Here is a 16,924-nt window from a genome sequence, read left to right on the forward strand (position 1 = left end):
AATTCTATTTGGGTGCCTGTGTGAGTTTCTACCATGCGGCATTTTCAGCCAGTGTGTGTCTATTGTCTCTGGGCAATTAAAATTATTCAGCATCAAAATCTTAGCTCTGGGACCAGAAAAAAGAATCTAAGAAGCATTCACTGATAGTCTGATTCGGAACAACTGCTTTTCCCTTTGCTCTATTCATGCATATTTCAGTCGGCATTAATGTAAAGTACCTCGTGGGCTCCCTTCTACATGAAATCCTTGTTCTCAACTTGGCAGCAGTCCTGGCACTAGGTTCTAAATGGTCATTCTGGGATGGTAAATCAGCAGCCCTCAGCTGATGCGTCTAACAATGAGGAGATTGCTGGAGGCAGGTGGTGTTGTGAGGCGTAATTCTGTTGGCATTAAGTGACAATTCATATTTGCTACAGGAGCAGTAAATTGCACTGTTTTAAAACAGGAAGTCTGAGTTAAAAGCTGTGTAAAACCATTATACTGTAGCCAGCACTCCAGGCTTTTCTAATTAGGTCATTTGGAAAAAGATGACCTTTTAGTTTCTGTGCCTCTTTGCTGGGGACACATGTTTCTAATTATCATTTGTATTTTACTCTGCCAAAGCTGTTGACAAGCTGAGCTTTTTTGGTGTGCTTGCGTGTGTGTGTGTGTGTGTGTGTGTGTGTGTGCATGCGCACGGGTGCTCACTCTATGAGTTAATAACATTTCTGTGTTCTAGCACTGGGCAAAGAGAAGAAGATGGAAACAATATGTACAGTAATCTTAATGTCAGAGCAACAAAAAATCATATGGATTTGTGTGAAGAATGCACTAAAGGACGTTTCTGATGTTCCCAGTGTTTTAGGCCAACTTGACTGTAACTTTGTCTAAAATCACTGTATCAATATTTCTTCTGTTTGGGCTGGCAGGTGTGAAAACACTGTGCAAGATACAAGGAAGAAAAGAACTTAGGTCCCCACTGTTACCCAAAACATAACTGCTAGTCATGCTTGAAGTTCTGTCCAGCACTCAAACCAAAGATCTCATGATGGTCTTTTAAGGCTCACTTGTCCTTCTGTATGCTGGTTTTGGAATGTTTACAAATGCAGACAGATACTATCTTCGACTGTCCCCTTCTTCAACAAGAAGTTCTGAATAAAGGGACAACATGATTATCTATGGTTCAAAATTTTATTTCATGTTTTAGGAGATAGACTGAAGAAGCCAGGCATTCTCTAATGCTGGCTTTTCCACGGACTTTCTTTCCTGTTGTGGGGAAAGTTTCTCAGTGTTGTATTAGGTTCTTCATCTGAAATCATAAAATCACAAAATCACAGAGCTGGCAAACCTTTGAGAAGTCTTCCAGCTCACGGTCTGCCTTGAGGCCTTTCTGAACTTACACTCTCCTGGAATGTAATGGTCTCCTTTTTGCTTAGCAATCTCTCACAAGGGAGACTTGACAAGGAAGGATGGTACTATCTAAATGTTTAATATACAAATTACTCTGGCAGTTTGAGGAAAATGTATGGAAGATGATTTGAGGTTTATTATGAAATTGCTAATAATTTATTCAACTCAATTTTCTCTTAGAAGTTCTATAGTAGGTAATGATGGGTCTCTAATGGAGTGGTTCCAAGCCTGGAAAGGGAGCTGGCAATCATTGTATGACAGAGGCTGGTGACCTGCTAAGGTACTGAGCTGGAGTTCTGAGCAGCACAGTCTGGGTCAGTCCCAGGTGAAAGCATCATATAGGTGAAGGGTTTCTTGGTTTGGGCACACTGAAGTCTGCGAGTTTTCTCCTGCTGCTCTGGTGATCCTAGAGGATTTGGCTTTTCTTTATTTGAATTCTCAGTTGGGTGGAAACTATTTACTACTAAGTTATTTATCAATAATTAAAACATCAATGCAAGTGGCTGAAAGGAGGACATTTGAACAGATGGTGGGGCTGAAAGTTGGTGTCCAAAAGACCCAGTCAAATAGCTGATGATGGTCATTTTTATGAGATGGCCATGAGAATGTACCTAGCAGACCTCTCAGTGCAGTGACTGTAATTGACCAAGGTTCCCCAGCTGGTGCACTCTGAAATCTATTGCCATGTTCACACCAAGGCTGCACTTCCTATCTAGTAACTGAGCTAGGCAGGCATACTAGGGCAGACTCATTCCTGGGAGACACATGACACCTCTGACAGCCAACTTTGGCTCATAGACTTACCCACGGCCTTGCAGAACTTCCCTTAGGCTGTTGGGTGAGTGCTTTCCCTCTTTGGCCCCTCAGGGAATGGCTTACATGTGGATATCATCAATTTTCCAGTTTTCCCCTGGCTCTCTCCTGACTTTTACCTGTACTTGCCCTAATGAAATCCTTGGCTTGGTAATTTTTATGCCCTAACCACAACAAACACTAGGTTGTGGTGCTTTACAAAACTTCTTTTGAAGACTTGGGGGTACTGTAAGAGAACAATAATATGAAAAAGGAAAACTTGCCGCCGGTTCAAATCTCCCCAATTCTAGATGCCATCTGGCATGCTCGTCACAGGAAGCATCCTTTTGACTGACTCTGCTTAGCCCTTTGCCTATGATGACATTGCTCAGGGTCATTTTATCTCCCTTAAAAGGGAGTCTTCTCCAATCAGTTCTTCCTGGAAATCTGGGACATTTGTTCTTGCCTCCTTCTTCATTTCTCATCCTAGCCAAGGAATTTAAAATGAAGTTAACAACATACTGGTTTCCACAGAGATGCTGTTCATAAAAGCCATCATTCAAACTTAGTCTGAAATTCCCTATTTCAGAATAAGACTTTGGTTTTTCCTTTGCATTAAACAAAGGCGATTAAGGTAATTTCCTAAAATTGTATATTGCTTTACCCCTAGATCAGGGTTTCTCAAACTTGACACTATTGACTTTACGGACATAATAATTCCCTTCTGTGGGAGACTGCCCTGTGCGTTGTAAGATGTTCAGCGGCATGCCAGTAGCGTCACCACCCCATTCAGGACAACCCAGAATGTCTCCAGACGTCGCCAGATGTGTCCTGGCGGCAGAATCACCCCTGGTTGAGAACTGCTGCCCTAGAACAACAGGAACAGACTGAAAGCAACTTTTAAAATAGGATTTTTGCTTCTGTATGGATGACCACCTGTGCTGCACATTGACTATAACGTTAACCCAAAAAAGTAAAGTACAAGGAAGATTGTGTGTGTGTGTGTGTGTGTGTTGTGTGCATATGTGTGCACATATATATAGTGGTTTACCTCTATGATGCTGGGAAAAGTGAACTGATTTGTCATCTTATAATGTTATTGGCTAATGCAGAAAAAACACTAAAAATTCTCCACTCGTTACTAAACCTGCCACACAGCCAAAACACTGAAACGTGAATAGAACTACATATTATTTTTCAAAGGTAATAGAAATCTACTTCCATCTGTACTTTTATTTACAGTGAGAAACTTTCTTATAAGACATAGGTACATGCCTTTTTGAGATCGTATTTCCTAATGTGTCAAGGATGCTCTGTTGCCATCTTTGTGACGCATACTATCTCTGGAAGTAGATTATACCTGGAGGAATGAGGGCGGAGTCCGCAGCTGACAGTGGCTGGGCATTGATTTTCTCTGGTTATGACACATCACCACTGTCTGCTGCTTTGTAATATCCCCACCACCTGGCCTTGGCTGATGTTTTAGCTTCATTGGTGAAATAGTCCATTTGCTAGAGTGGCTTACTGGGGTCATCTGAGTTTGGCCTTTATTTTAGTCTGACCCCAAAGGGCAAACCATTGGAGGTGGCTATTGTGGTGGATGGGTAGAGGTGAAGCTCTGTCTACCTCCTCGAGTCATTGTAGATGAGATATGAAATATTTCTGAAAGTGGATGAACTAAGAATTGGACAAGATATGAAGATCTTATTTACCATGTAAGCTTTTCCTGATGTATTTCATTCTTTGGTTTACACATATTTCCTCCTCTCCATGACCTTCTGATCAAATCAAAGAACCAGGACATGTGCAATGAAGCAGTTACATGATGATGCTATATTTTAATAGCTCATCATATTTAATGACCCCAAAGTGTAGATAATTGATTAGATTATAAAGATCAAAAGCCAAAAACTGGGGGACACATGGGTGGCTCAGTTAGTTGAACCTCCAACTCTTGGTTTTGGCTCAGGTCATGATCTCAGGGTCCTGGGATCTAGCCCCTTGTCTGGCTCTATGCTCAGCGGCAGGCTACTTAAGATTCTCCCTCTCCCTTTGCCCCTCCTCCACTCATGCATGCGCCCTTTCTCTTTCTCCCCCTGTCTCCCTCTCTCTCTCTCTCTCAAATAAATAAATAAATCTTTTAAAAAATAAAGATCAAAAGCTGGAAAATTTTGGAGGCATATGGTGGGGGAAGGAAATTCTTTCTATTCTTTAAATCTTTCCACCTAGGTAAAGTGAGGAGTTGGGGAAGAAAGGAAAAAATAATATTAGATCTCTCTATGAACAAGTGGCAGTTGAATAGTGGGTCACCTATTTGCCATCTCATAGGTACGTTATTGCTACCAATCCGAGGAATCACCTGCAAGTGAACACTGAAGAAAAGATGGCTGGTTTTTGCATAAGAGTCTCTTTCTTCCCTTGTGTTATTAAGAACACTAGGAGAATCATTATCTTACACACTCAAGGTGTGGCAAAAGAGTACTCAATTGGAATCAGCCTACCAGGACTGCATTAAGTGGCTGGGGACTTTGGATGCGTCATGTAGATTCTCTGCAACTCAGTTTCCTCTTCTGTTCACTGAAGCTGCTCCTTTCAAAGGTCCCTTTTCTGCTCTAATTCCTTGTTTCACCCTCTAAACCTATGCTTCCAAAATTCTTTAATGTTTTCTATTTTATCTTAAAAATTTAGGAGACTCTTGCACTTGTCTGTGTATGTTTGTCTTAATATAAAAATAACATGTTATTTCTTTTTCCACAAGAGATCTGCTTTATTTTTTCCTGGCATTATTGGGATATACTTGCCATATAACATTGTGTAAGTTTTAGATATACAGTATGTTGATTTGATACACTTTTATATTGTAAAATGATTACTACCCTAGCATTAGTTAACACCTCCATCACGTCACATAATTACTATTTTTTTTTTTTTTGTAGTGAGAACATTTAAGATCGTCCTCTCTTAGGAGCTTTCAAGTATAAAAATAACATTTAAAATTAACGAGTCCAGTGACTGCAATGACAAGATGAGCCTGTCTTGTTCGGAGCCTTCTACAATCCCCTGGTATGCAATAGTGTAACTGCCAATGTTACTTCAGTTTGGGGAGGCAGGGGATTAACCATTTTAGCTCATCCCCGCTCTTAGCAATCAGAATAGGGTAGGTTATTATCTTAAGATTTCAGTGGCTTAAAATAATAAAGGTTTATTTTTTTCCTCGTGGCAAATAGTCCCCACTGGTCAGCGGGGAAGTTCTGGTCATTCTCACTCAGGACCCCAGCAGACGGAGGCTCCATCTCTGTGCTTTATGGTCCATGTTAGGCAAGGCAGGGCAATGGAAATGTGGTGAATTGTTCACTGATTCTTATACCACTTACATTTCATTGACTGAAACAAGTTACAAGACCATGCCTAGCTGCGAAGAAGAAAGAGGGAATGCTATTCTACAAAGTTCCAGGAGGCAGAGAGCCAGAAAGATTTGGCAAACAGGACTAATGTTTACCACATCAGCTAAAATCAAGAATGGGGCACAAAGAGGTGCCTAAGAGAGCCAAAGGCAGTTTTGGACATGTCACCAGAAGATTACCAGCTGCCCTGAAGTCTCTTTACAAATAAACTCACACAATGAACTCATGACTAATTCTCTTTACTATTTACACACTTGCTTCACACTATCTTTCTTCAAAGAGTATATGAGATTTTGAAGACTACAATCACATTCTAGTCCTGCTTCCCTGAGATTACTTCTAGAGACTACATTGACTGGAGTTCTGGGATTTTTAGATCCCTTTGTCCATGCATGCCAGTTTCTTGTATGACTGCCTCTCACAGCTGGTTAAATAAGCATAGCCATTGTCTCTGGATTCTGCTGGTTTAAATTTCAAAGGGCCACCTTATCTTCAAAAGAAGAGGGCATCCCTCCTCTTTTGAGTAATGTTTTGCTCCCCACAGAAGGAGGGAGGACCCTGAAGACCAAATCACTCTGGGATGGACTCTAGCCAGTCTACCTAGGGTCCTTTTCAGTTGCCCTGGGTCTAGAAAGTGCCATGCCAGGTTTGTACTTTCTCCTTCCAGCCACAGATTGTCTGTTGACCATTAGGGAATATTTTCTGAGCATATTCTTTGTAACATGGTGCCAGGAAATACAGAAAATCTGAGGCAAACTGAGCCACCTCTCTCTCGCTCTTTCTCTCCCCATCTCTCTCTGAGGCTCCTGGGATATTAAAAAATAAAGTAATGCCAAAAAAGGATCATAGAAACTGTGATGAATTTAAAGTTGTTGGATGGAGTGCTTCTTTTTAAAACTCTTGCCAGTATGTCTATGAAAGTCTAGGTATAATCTCATTTGGAGATATCAAAAATCTAAATTTGAGTCTTGTTTTTGAATATGAGGCTTATGCCAAATGGTTCTCTTGGATTCTCCCATCCCCACTATCTCCATGATAGGTCCTGGTAGTAAGTATAAGACATTTTGTCTGCCCTTGAGACACTCAAAATCAATTTAGGGAGTCAGTATTAAAAATATAATACAGACACTAATACAGGTGGGTATATAAGAAAGTGCTTAGTTGGCAGCATATACCATATGTATTTTTAAGAGTTTAGAGAACAGAGGGATTATCGTGGGCTAGAGTAGTCAGGAGTGTTTTTGCGTGAGGGTTGGGATAAAAGGACAAAAGGATTTTAGGAACAACAACAACGACAAGATATTGACTTCCTTCTATAAATCTACATTCAATTAAAACTGTCTCTGCTTTATCAGTTTCACTTGTTGGTCCGTCCTCAGCCAAAACCCCCCCGGATCTGAGCTCTTCTGAAATCCTGTATAAGCACTGCATCGCTGTCTCTGAAGTAGGCGAATATGTGAACCAACAGCCACCAAGGATGCACATTTGAGGGCAAACAATGGACTTTGCTCACACTTCCCTTTGAGTCCAGGAGGGAGCTAATAACTTTCCTTCCCGGTTGGGCAAAACCTGGCAGGGGATGAGCAGTATGGATGGCAGAGTCGATGCAGGCAAGGCTTCTGGAGGGGCTTCTAAAGCTCTCTGCTCTTTGAAGCAAGTCAGGATACCGCATGTGGAACTATCCTGAATGTTGTGAGAACAGACCCACAAAACTTTCTCACTGTAGTGGTGCTGCGAGCATCCCCTACGGCCTCCCTTTTGGGCAGCAGGAGCCCAGGGAGCACACCCCATGGAGTCACCAAGTCTGCAAGAGGTGGTAGAATTGTTTCCACTCATTGAATCCTGCTCCCTCCTGCGGTGCTGAGTGGAGTGGGGATGCTCATCAGACTGAACTTTCTTCCCTTCTAAGAGGATACCCCTACCCCCACTTAAAACCAAAGTTAGAATTTTTGTTTGAAAATGAATTCTTAGACTCTGGTTTTAGTTAGAAATTTCCATAGGGAACAATAGAACTATAGTACATTTCTAATTTAAAACTTTGCATTGTTGATGAAGTCTTGAAAATAACAAGACCAGGCAACCCAAACATCTGTTACTTTCAATCTTTTCTCTCTCTACTTGCAGCAAGCTTGTGGCACTAGTCTTGGAATGTGGGAACTGTCTCTGATCAGTATTTTGGGGGGTTTTGGAATGCGCAAGAAAATATAGATAAGATTCTGTGCTCAAAATTTATAATGCATTGCAGATTGCACTGTGGGTTTCTGAAACAACAACAAAAAATCATGGTGGGTTTTAAAGCAGTTTGGAGAAATAGCACAGCCCTTTGATGTAGGGTATTTAAATTAATGTTAGTCACAACATAAAGCTCAAATTTAAAATGTGTCTCCTTTCGATTACCACACATCAAACTACTTGTAATAGAGACAAAATTGCATTTCTCTAGGGGGAAATGCAATGCTATTTTGATGATCAAATGTACTGGGAACAAAGGTTCTTGTTAGCCATACTGGGTATGGTATAGACAAGTTTCAGCCAACTTGGCTGTGGACCAGCTGTGATGGCTGAGCCGGGTGGTTTTTGCTATCAGCAGCCTCTGGTGGGGAAAGTGGGGCTGGGGTCTGGTGGAGGCAAAGGCCAAACTCTCAGCACTCTATGATTTGAGGCACAGAATGCTCTAGCTGCCTGAGCCCTGGCTTCTGAGTCAAGGAGAACTGGCAGCTCACTGTGCATAGGCTCAGGGGAGCCTTAGAGACATAGCTTGCCTCTGGTAAAGGATTCCCATCCTTTGGTAATGGAACAAATTCCTATATGCCACTATTATTATGATAAGCGTGATGATGATCACAATGATTTTCTGGCAAAGGCTTCTTAAAATGAATGTGACATTGAGATGCTTATTGTTTAACAAGAGTGCTATTATAGTGCAACCTACCAAGAATTTATCATGTTGCTCAAAGTATTAAAGGCCGTTTTCTTCCTCTTTTAAAATTTCCTTCTGAAGTGCCTGTGTTGGGCAGCCTGCAGCCTGGCAGAGATGAGGTGGTGCTGAGAGGAGTTTGTGTATGGGAGCAAAGTTTTTCCCTCCACCCTCTGAGGTTTGATAGCAGGGTCTACGGAATAAATGAACTACAGGCAGATTAATAAGAGAAAAGCTTTCCTGTCTTTATTAATTTTTAACATTACATACATGGGGGTATCACAGGGAAAAATAAATATCCTCCCCAAAATGGTGAGATTTGAGAGCTTATGTACTGTCTTAACAGGAGAAGGGGAGTGGGAATGTAGGCCACTTAACAAAGATGAATGGGCCCTTAGAATAGATAGGTGCTATGATAGTTTGTGACAAAGCTTATCAGGGGGTGGTGTCAACTTCTAGTCTCTTCTGTGACCAGAATCAATCTACCCTGGTTGACTAACTCCCAGGGAGGGGATTTATAACAATTGAGTTCCTTTTGGAGGATCTGTCTTTAGGCAGAGAAGGGAAGTTCCGAGAAACCTCTCTGCATTTGCTGTTTTCAAGTGTCTTCAGTTCAAAACAATCAGTATACCCAAGTGGCATGTTTTATGGGTGGTGTGTCCTGAACTCCTCCTTCAGTGCCCAGAAGGTAGCCTTATCTGGCCATCTGCAATGAGGTCCTGAGGGGTGGGAATAAAGGACGAGCAGGTGAGCAGGCGTGCTCTGGTGCTATCTCTAAAGGACAGGATGAAGAGATCTCGGTGTTTGAAGCCAGATACTCCAAGGAAGCTTGGAGCTAAGGGTGGTAAAGCAATTGCTTCCAAGCCTGTGTGCTCCTATTTGATGCTTTTCTGGATTCACAGGTTCCCTTCTTTTCAGTGGTCTGTCTTTTGGGGAGACGTTTGGGTCTTAAGCAGTCAGGTCTGCTTGGTTCTTCAACTTCATGGTTGGCCCTGTTTTTTCACAGTGGGCCATTTCCTCTTCTTATGGAGAGTGTTGGTCTCCCTGGGAGCAGCAACGGAGGGAATGTTCTGTTTTCCCCCCCCCCCCCCCCCCCGGCATTCTATAACATATCATTCTTGACACCTTAAAAACTAAACTGTTTCTTTTTTATTCCTATGACCCAGAGGTTTTTTTTTTTCCTGCTTGCTTCTCTTATGAAATAATAACTTCTGAAATGTGTGCAACATAGTTCTAAATCAGAATTAAAACTGGATCTCTATTTGTTTGGAAATCTAAGGTCTGACTTTTATAATTACTAAGTTGTTTTCATTTCTGCAGAAGTTCCTGCTTAGTATTGTACCATGTTGGATTTTTCCTAGTTGTGTTCTTATGATGGCTGTATCCACCTGCTAACTCAAACAAACACGGTGGCCTGTGAGGCTAGAGGATTGCTGGGTCACTCTAAGAAGAGCAGTCCTTATCTCTAGTGTCAGTGTAAATTGCTTCCGACATGAGCAGGATCTCACCCCAAGCACCCTAATTTGGTACCTTTTTTCATAACTATGAAAGGCTGTTGAAGTAGGAGTTTGCCAGGGTTTAAGGAGAAAAGTGAATGGCCAGCCCTCGGTCTCGTACTTTGCAAGTGAAAACAGTGTGCTGTTCCCTGTAAATTGCAACCTGAAAATCCACAAATTTAAGCAGTCTTCCATGCAACTTCAGAAATATTTTAAAATAATTTCACTTTGAAATGTTGAATTGAGGGGCACCTGAGCGGCTCAGTCGGTTAAGCATCTGACTCGTGATTTCGGCTCAGGTCATGATCTCATTGGTCATGGGGCTCCATGCTCAGTGAGGAGTTTGCCTGAGGTTCTCTCCTTCTGCCCCTCTCCCCACTCGTGCTATTTCTCTCTCTCTCTCTCTCTCAAATAAATAAATAAATCTTTTAAAAATGTTGAATTGAAAGGGGTAGAGAAGAATGGTGTATGTATAACCTGCTTCAGAGGATAATTTCTGGTGCCCTCCCATGGGTGGGTGTCATCTTACCTGCATATGTCCTCTTTGCCTTTAGGCCTTTCTCTTGGCTTTGCTTCCACAGATACATTCACACATAAGGTTATATTCACATAACACACACACATTCATACATGTACATCCTATACCAATTAATGCACATGGCACTCAATAAAATTGTGTTGAATCAGTTAATAAACATATGCTGTAGAGTGTGTGTGTATGTGCACGCGTGTGTGTGTGTGCACATGTGTGTGTGGGGGGATGGTTGGTTTTGCCTGTGCTCTGTAGATGTAGGCACCGGGAAGAGTTTTCTTCTGCCTCTGAAGTTTTTATTGTGTAGCTTCAGAGATTTTCCTTTCCAGAAAATTCCTTTTCAAGAAGTTTGAAGAAAATTTGCACAGCAATTCTGACTTACCTGTAGGTGGAAAAAAGGATAATTTTTACACTTTACAGCAATTTTGGATTTTTCACGTGTGGATAATTCTGAGTTTTCAAAGCAAACACTTCAAAATTTCCTATTCTTTAAATTGAAATGGTTGAAAGTAATATTATGTTTTTATTTTGCTTTTCATAATTATTACTATATATACACACTTATATATTTATGTAATTAACATTACTATGAATTTGTAGTTGATTAGTTGCTTACTTTATCAATGCATTTTTTAATCTTTCTGAAATCTACATACCTCTTAGGCACAAAGAAAATACTCTTTTTCTTTTTGAAACTCTGGAAAATCCACTTATTTGCTTTTAGCATTGGAAAAAATTTTATGTATTTTTGTTCAAGTAGGCATTTACTTTAAGCTGAAAAATAAAGCATACTTTTTTTTTCTAAAAGTCTATTTTAATATCACCTTCAACTAAGTGTGATGGGGACTGGGTTACTGTCTTCCTCACCTTATCCACTTTATCCCAGAGTGGTTGGCAGTTAGGTGGCATTGGTCCTTTTTATATAGGTGACAACATGTCCAGGAAATTTATGATGGTGTAAAGTCCTATGGAAGATAGAAATTCTCTCTCTTTGAGAGTAGAATGTCCTCTACTACTGGTAAGAATAAGCTTTTTTTTTTTTTTTTTTTTGGTATTGAGAGAACTTCAGGGGTTCTGCAAACTAGGAGAAAAATCTCACACAGTCTGAGAATACTGCATTCAGGAAAGTTTGGCTACTGACATCTAGAATGGTCTCCTCTTACTTCTTGGAGAAATAAATTAACTGTAAAAACATTAAGACTTTCAAGCTGTAATAATAAAGACTGAAATTTAACTTACAAGGTCTTTCAGTAATACTAACTCAACCCTAATTCACTAGTATGCCCAGACTGGATATTAAATATTATTCTAAAGTATAGGGAACAAAACATGTAGTACACAGGCAAAATATTGTTATTCCAATATGGGAATGTTTGATATTCCCCTACTTCTCTGGGTAGAATTTGTAACTACAATCTTACTATAAGCCCAGCAGCGTTGCATTCCTACGCATTTATATGTCCCCAAATTATCTGAGATGGGTTGGCAAACTAGACTGCAGGCTCAGTATAGCCCACCACTTGTTTTTGCAAATAAAATCTTTCTGGACACAATCATGCCCATTTATTTGAGCCTGTCTATGGCTGCTTTTGTGCAAAGTATTTGTGATACACACTGAATGGTTTGCAAAGCAAAAAATATTCTGACCCTTAGAGAAAAAGTTTGCTGAACCCTAATCCAAGATATCAGTTTTCTTCTCTTTTCCTCACTGATGGTATCACAGAAAACCTTAAATAATATATTTACCCTCTTGTGAATAACACCTCTCTTTTCAAAAGCAAAACTAAAACAAGTATGAAAACAACAGTCTTCCCCAAAAAACAAAAGGAAAAGCTCTTAGAAAATTTAAGAAGTACTGATATAAATTAAACTCATAGGATCATGAAATAAGCTCATTAAAATATGCTGATGTTGATGAAAAATTTTATTCTTGGGGTGCCTGGGTGGCTCAGTCATTAAGCGTCTGCCTTCAGCTCAGGTCATGATCCCAGGGTCCTGGGATCAAACCCCACATTGGGCTCCCTGCTCCGCGGGAAGCCTGCTTCTCCCTCTCCTACTTTCCCTGCTTGTGTTTCCTCTCTAGCTGTGTCTCTCTCTGTCAAATAAATAAATAAAATCTTTAAAAAAAAATAGAAAAATTTTATTCTTGTCAGGCAGCATATGAGAAAAAGAATATTGGTCTATGAATCAGAGGACTTATTCCTATTTCAATTTTGCCATTCTCTAACTCAGGCATTGGCATCTTCTCTGGTGAAGGGCAAGCCAGTAAATACTCTGGCATTGTGGGCCATATTTATTTTATTTCATACAAAAGAGGAGGTGGGCTGGACTTAGTATGCAGTCCTGTGATTTGACCACCCTGCTCTCAGGGTGGTAAGCCTGATAAGCCACAACCTTCATGGGCTCCATTTTTAGGAGACCTGAAATCAACACTTTCTAGTTTTGATATTTTTCTATCTTGTTACATGAATGAAAGTCAATGTTTACACATGGCTAAATTTTACATAAGTCATTTTCTTACCACATGGCAAGTAGAGTCAGAACAATATAGGTGAAAATAGTATGTGACAAGAAACTCAGTTTTGACATTTCCTTGTATAAGATTCTCTATTACCTTGTAATACATTGATTCCAAACTTAAAAGTGTAACAGAACAACTATTTGATCTTACTCTCAGTTTTGTGGGTCATAAATTTTAGAAGAGCTTCTTTGAATAGTTTTCCCTTGGGGTTTCTTACGCAGTTTTTGTTAGATGTCATCCAGGGCTGTGGTCATCTGAAGGTTTGACTGGGCTGGAGATCCAAGATAACTGACAGTTAATGCTGGTCATCAGCTGCAAAATTAACTGTCAATGAGAGCACCTACATGTGTCCTCTTCACCATGGAGATCTTGGGGTGGCCAAACTTTTTGCATGCTGCTTAGCTTACTCCACAGTGAATTTTCCTAGAGAATGAGGTGGAAGGTGCATGACCCATTCTGACCTAGCTCCGTATGCAAAAGTCTCAAGTTTGCCCAGATTTAAGGAGGAGAGGTAGACCCGCCCAATGTGAGAAATGTCAAAGAATTTGCGGCCATATTTTATTTTTTTATTTATTTTTTTTTTTTTAAAGATTTTATTTATTTATTTGAGAGAGGAATGAGATAGAGACAGAGAGAGCATGAGAGGGGGGAGCGTCAGAGGGAGAAGCAGACTTCCTGCTGAGCAGGGAGCCCGATGTGGGACTCGATCCCGGGACTCCAGGATCATGACCTGAGCTGAAGGCAGTCGCTTAACCAACTGAGCCACCCAGGCGCCCCTGCGGCCATATTTTAAAATCACCACACCTAGCTTTTGTGATTAAGTTTATAACTCTTAACACCAAATTAGTAGAACTTTGTACAAGCTATTATATAATTAACCACATTTATTAAGGGCAAGATATGATGATTAGGATCTTCTTAGATCCCAAATGAAACTGACATATATATATATATATATCCCAAATGAAACTGACATCTATCTATCTATCTATCTATCATCTATCTATCTATCCATTTCTTATCCATTCATCATCCATCAGTGGACATTTAGGAGGTAGACACACACATATACTGGAATATTATTCCCTCTTAATAAAAAAAGAAATCCTGTCATTAGTGACAATATGGACGAAACTGGAGAACATTAATCTAAGTGAAATAATCTACAAAAGTAAAACTCAGGGCAGAATGATTGTTACTAGGGGCTGTAGGGAGGGGAAATAGGGAGATGTTGGTCAAAGGGTATAAACTTTCAGATATAAGATGAGTAAGTTCTGGAGACCTAATGTATAGCATGGGTGATTGTAGTTAATAATACTGTGTTGTATTTTGAAACTTGCTAAAAAAGTAGACCTTAAGTGTTCATCACACACACACACACACACACACACAGAAAAGAGGTAACTGTGTGAGGTGATGGATTTTTAAATTGGCTTCATTAATCATTTCAAAATGTAATCACCTCAAAATGTATATCTACATGAAAACATCACACTGTACATCTTAAATATGTGCAATTTTTGTCAGTCATATCTCACTAAGCTGGAAAAAAAGATGGTTAAAGAAGTGGTGTGGGCGGGGAGTTCAGGTAGGCCTTGTCAGCCATGGGAAGGAGTCTGGATTTCACTGAGTAGAGTGAGAAGTCATTACAGAATTTTAAGCAAAGGGGTAATATTCTCTGACTTAGATTTTTGATATCACTATGGCCCCTGTGTATATAATAGCCTATATTTTCGAGGGGGTAGGTGGGCAAGAGTGGAGGCAGAAGGCTTTAATTGGAGGCTTTTGTATGATTTTGTGCACAAGGTGTTCATGGATTGCAATAGAGTGTTAACAGTATGAATGATTAGAAAAAGTAAAAACAGATAAGAGACTATTCCCATTTTCCAGATAAGTAAGTAGAGAGAGTTCAACCAATTTTTATAGAAGTGGTAAACTGGTATTCGAATCTACATCTAATTTCACAGATCAACTTCAGCCAAATGTCATGTAGATTTGTCACATTTAAAATTAATGAAGTCCAATTAAATGAGATTTTATTATTATTTAGGTGGATTAGGCTAAATTAAGTTATTAACCATGGTCCTATTTTTAGACAATTTCCATGATCATGCCTCTTCATTATCTCCATGTTCAAAATACTTAAAATATAATAAATCGGATGAAATGTAAATTATATCACCACTTTGTTACATGATTTTTATGGCAAATGAGGAAATCTCTGCAGATATAAAACCCAGAGCCTCATACACACATTCTGCATAATCCTGAGGGAAAAGGCATGGTAGTCAACCTAAGAAAGATTGTTATTATCAGTTCCAGGAATTGATAAATGATCAGTAATGTATCTGAAATTTGTTTTTCTTCAGGTTCAATAAGCGTGGAAGAGAGTACTGAGAGTAATTTGGGAGCAAATCTAAGGAGTGCATACTTTTCCTTAGGAGGTAGATGTTACCACCTATTCCTTGTGGTACCTTAAAGAGCCTGGACAGGTTCCCTTAACTGGATCTTTCTTCCTTTCCACAAGGGGTGAGAGGAAAACTCTTCAGTTCTATTCTTGCTGTGGTACTTTAAAAAATGTTTTATTGGAGAAGAAATTGACTCCTTTATCATCAAGTGCACGGAATCTTTTTGTATTTTCTTCACTATGTTTACCTCCTCTGTGATCTCTCTGAGTTACTGGCAAGGTGATTTACTTGTAGCTCTAAAACCTTTCTGTTCCTTGATTTATAGGTTATATCATGCTTCCTCTCTTCCACATGATCAAGATCTTCAAAGGGAGCATCTTTCAAAGGAGAGACAAGCAAAATACAGCTGCAGGATCAGTAACTCCCTGTTAAGTAGCTTTGCCTGCTGTCACTGCTGACTGCTGGAGGTAGTGATCCATGTCAGTCACTAAAACGACACCTTGGCAAGACTGCAGTCTGCTCCCAGAGTTTCTGTGTATGGGCACACTTTTAGATAATGAGATTTTCATATATTCCCAGCATCTCACACAGTGCCTGGAACATAGTAGGTACCTGGTAAATATTTATTAATATTACCTATAAAATCCTATTTTGAAGGCTTTGCTAACATGTTAGAGGTAGATTTGTTGCAGAATGGAGCAATGCAAGAATTTCCTCTTCCATCTTGGATAAATTTTATTAATACTAGAATAAATAACTCTCCAAGCAGGCAGAGACTTTTAGCGAGACTCAGTGGATTGATACAAACTTATATTTTTAAGCCATCAAACTAAGAAGAGGTTAAGACTAACATTTACTTATTAAGATAATTTCCTAATCATTCTTATAAGAACTTAATGAGTGACAAACTGACGCTGGATATAAATTTATGATTTCCCAAAATAACATTTGATTGGTTTGAGTGATGTCTACATCAAGTAATCATAGTTAATTTTTGCTTCTGGAGAGATTTGACTTTACCAGTCTATCATGTCATCAGATGTATTTCAAGAATGATTTCTTTGTCTGTTGATACAGAGTTAAAGAATTCCTATGGAGATTCTTGAATCTATAACTTGTATTTTTATCAGGGCAGATGGGAGAAGTTCAGAATAGTGGCAAAAAAACTACATCTTCATCTGAAATATACTGCAAACACATAAAGAATGATTTCACATCGAAAAATATTTTTAGTCACATAAATCAAGGGCAAATTTAGGATTTTTCTCATATGTGAGTTATGGTGCAAAAAACAATGGGTCACTTAAGTTTAAGGAAATGTCAATAAATGCTGAGACCTTAATTATACTGTAAATGTCAGCAGTTACAACAATGAGAGGATAGGAGTTGTAAATTAAACATACTGTTAAACAAATGGGAAATGTATTTTTCTTGTTATATTTATTTCCCTAACATTTAATACCTA

At 39.5% G+C, this 16,924-nt stretch overlaps 1 protein-coding gene across 1 annotated transcript in view; it reads left to right on the forward strand.

The window, feature by feature from the left end:
* CETN3 (centrin 3) overlaps window positions 1–16,027 on the forward strand; it is a 224,445-nt gene extending 208,418 nt beyond the window's left edge. Inside the window, exon 7 of the transcript XR_004299373.1 lies at window positions 15,785–16,027. The gene's annotated coding sequence lies outside the window, so the exon portion shown is untranslated. The remainder of the gene's footprint in view (window positions 1–15,784) is intronic.
* The last annotated feature ends 897 nt before the right edge of the window (window positions 16,028–16,924 follow it).

Source organism: Phoca vitulina, unplaced genomic scaffold (assembly GCF_004348235.1).
Source record: "Phoca vitulina isolate PV1807 unplaced genomic scaffold, GSC_HSeal_1.0 scaffold6, whole genome shotgun sequence".
NCBI lineage: Eukaryota > Metazoa > Chordata > Mammalia > Carnivora > Phocidae > Phoca > Phoca vitulina.